We start from the raw sequence: 3,024 nt of genomic DNA on the forward strand, positions 1-3,024 counted from the left end.
TATATATATATATATATACACACTGTTTCTCTAAATTTTTCTAAAACTGTATTAGTTCTTAGAAAAATGATTACAAGCCACTAACCTGCTTCTCTATCCTCAGTGGTTCCGGTCCGTTGCTGGTGGTCGTCTGTTCCATTCTCATTCTCAATAAATCATTTGCTTTCCTACTGTGTCTGATCTAGCATTATAGCTGAAAACAAATATGTATTTATATGATGTGATGTCTGTTTACATGGCTCCATCAAATGGCACACAGCAAAGCACATGTTTGTTTTTTATAGTATTGCATTTACAGAAATGCCGTATTTTGCAGTAACCTCTGTTAGACACTGGAGAGCAGTGTGTGCACTTATTTCAATTTCAGAGTGTTAGGTTCTTTTGTTGGAATGGAGACAAAGTTGTAGGCTCTACAGTAGCTGCAAGAGTGAAATATTCAATACAGCTGTTATAATGTGTCCTGACCTGACCACGTCCACCTTTTTAAACATTACTACAATAAGGCAAAGATACCATTACATGCAGTTATCTGTTCACTGCAAAGGTTACTTCAAAATAACCGTTTGAGCCATAGAGAGGACGTGCATAAAAGTGTGTTTAGATGCATGTGCTTTCTTCTAAATGCCACTGCTTCTGTAATGCATCTTGTGGAAAGAGTCAGCTTAAGGTCAAATCTTTTCCCAAGGGTGTCTGGGATGAGAAAAGTATTGTTTGCTGATGAGCAGGGTAAGCTGTGGTTGGGCAACATCATTTGGTTTCCTCGTATTGCATAACACAAGAACAAACCTCATATTGTCAATGTTAATTGAGAAAGTATTTTCACAAGTTACTATGTAAATGTGGACTTAATGGAACAGTAGAGTTTGATTTGGGTGCAGAAATAAATACATTTGCAGATTTGTAGATTTTTCCATGATTCACACAGGGTCTACCTTACCTTTTTAGGAAGTAATTTCAGAAGTTTAATGCTAGCCAGAATCAGATGGGATTTTAAGATTGAGGTTAACACTCAAATGAGTCGAAGTTTCAGTAATCTAACTGATTGAAAGCGAAATGTGAAAAGTTTGAGCTTGTCCACACTAAACTACTTAGTTGTGGTACATATAATGGCTCTCCATATATATTTGCTTTTCACAGGATATGGAAGTGAGGCAGATCTCCTTTAAAGTCGGACAAATTCTGATGCCTCAACGTCTGTAGTTTTATCTTTATCTTGACCTTTCAAAATAAAGGTGTGACTTTTTCCAGTTTGGGTTTTTATAGTTTCTCTGCCAAAATTAACCCAGGGAACATAAATGAAGACACGACTTAAAAACTTTAAATTAATTTCTGTTTTATTCTTGTACATCCTTGTCTTAAACACCATTTCAAGGGAAGTATTTCATTCTCAAGTCAGTTGTAAAGAGGCGGTTCCCTGCCGGATGATCTGTCAAACCTTTTTAAGTGCATAAAATGCAAGATACAAAGTTTTCAGTGAACACTGGGATAGACGAAAACGACCTGCCTGTCCATCTCAATCCCCGTTTTAGCTGGGAAGGAAAGAATGGTGGTCGTGGTTAACTCTTCCAGGGACGGCAACTGGTCTGATGGAGTGAAACGAGACTGCTTCCCTTTCCGTCAGGGAGAGGAGTTCAAGGTGTGAGATGCGACTTATTTACATATTTTTTTTTAGGTGTGAACCCAATTTTTCTTCTAATTTTACATTCTCTCTTCCTGTTACAGATCATCATTCAGTTCACAGAGGCAGGATTTGTGATGAATCTATGTGGCGGCTCTACATTCGACTTCCCCGCCCGCCTGGGTGCAAAAAAGTACTTTCTTCAGCTTCACTGAGGACGTTCGCATTATAAGCGTCGAGGTCGAGTAAACCATAAATCACTTGAGAAATGATGACTTCTTTTTGTTTTTTCTTTTATCTGTAGTACATATATTGCCAAAGGATTTCTGTAACTGCTGCTGGCTTGCATTGCTTACAGCTTCCTAACATTAAAATTTCAAATTTCTTGGAAGCAAATGTATGCAACCACACTATCAATAATCTTTGACATATGGCCTCAGAAAAATGTCAGCGACGACTCTGCTGCTCTGAAAGAAAAGATAAGAGCGGTTTTGTGTTTTGCATTGGCCTGTTTCAAAAACTCAGTAGAAATATGTGAACCCATGACCAAATCTTTTCCTTACATGTACTGCACATTAATCAATTTAATGGCAATAAAGCAAACATTTTGTCCAGGATACCCCCCTGTAAAATGTGTGAATAATAAGAGAATGATCTTTACACGTATACTTCTCATCTGTGGACTTGTCGCTTTACTTGTATCTGCAAAAGTTAAATTTTTTGAGAAAACGATTTGTATCTTCGCAGAAAGCACATTATTATGTTGGTGATGAACCTAACCTTGAACTTTACATTACGCTCGCATCTTAACACAAACATAATTTGACCTGAGTTACACACATTGCTCTTTCTGAATTTTAAGCTTGTAAAATTCTGTGTGTAATTTTTTTTTGCCATTTTTGAGCAACAGCAGCAATTTCAGTCATGTGTTAGGAGCTGAAAGTGAGTGGCCTGCTGTGACTGCCTGTGACTCACAGAGGCAAACCCTCAATCATTTTTCTTCAAAAGAAGAAGAAAAAAAAACACATTACTCTTTCAGAAAATCTGCTTGCCAGTCGACCATGCTGAACCTTAGAAACTATTTACAGTAATTGAACACAAGGCAGCTGGCTGCACTAAATATTTATCTGTCTCCCTGGTGACAAATACATTTCTATTTCTGTCCACAACTCTCGGTAGCGTTCCCTTTTATACAGGCGGCCTCAACTCCACTGCTTTCAAACTACTAACCAGAAATCAGTAGCTCCTCTGTCAACTAATTAGACTTTACTGAGGTCTAGAGTAATCTTTAGACCACTATTTTCAGATACTAAAACTGCCCCTTATGTAGGCAGGATGGTTGCCAGGGACAGCGACCCTATTTGCTGCGCAGAGTGCCACTCAGAGTGAAGGAACCTCCCACCCTG

Source organism: Poecilia formosa, unplaced genomic scaffold, assembly GCF_000485575.1.
Source record: "Poecilia formosa unplaced genomic scaffold, Poecilia_formosa-5.1.2 Scaffold142, whole genome shotgun sequence".
Classification (NCBI taxonomy): Eukaryota; Metazoa; Chordata; class Actinopteri; order Cyprinodontiformes; family Poeciliidae; genus Poecilia; species Poecilia formosa.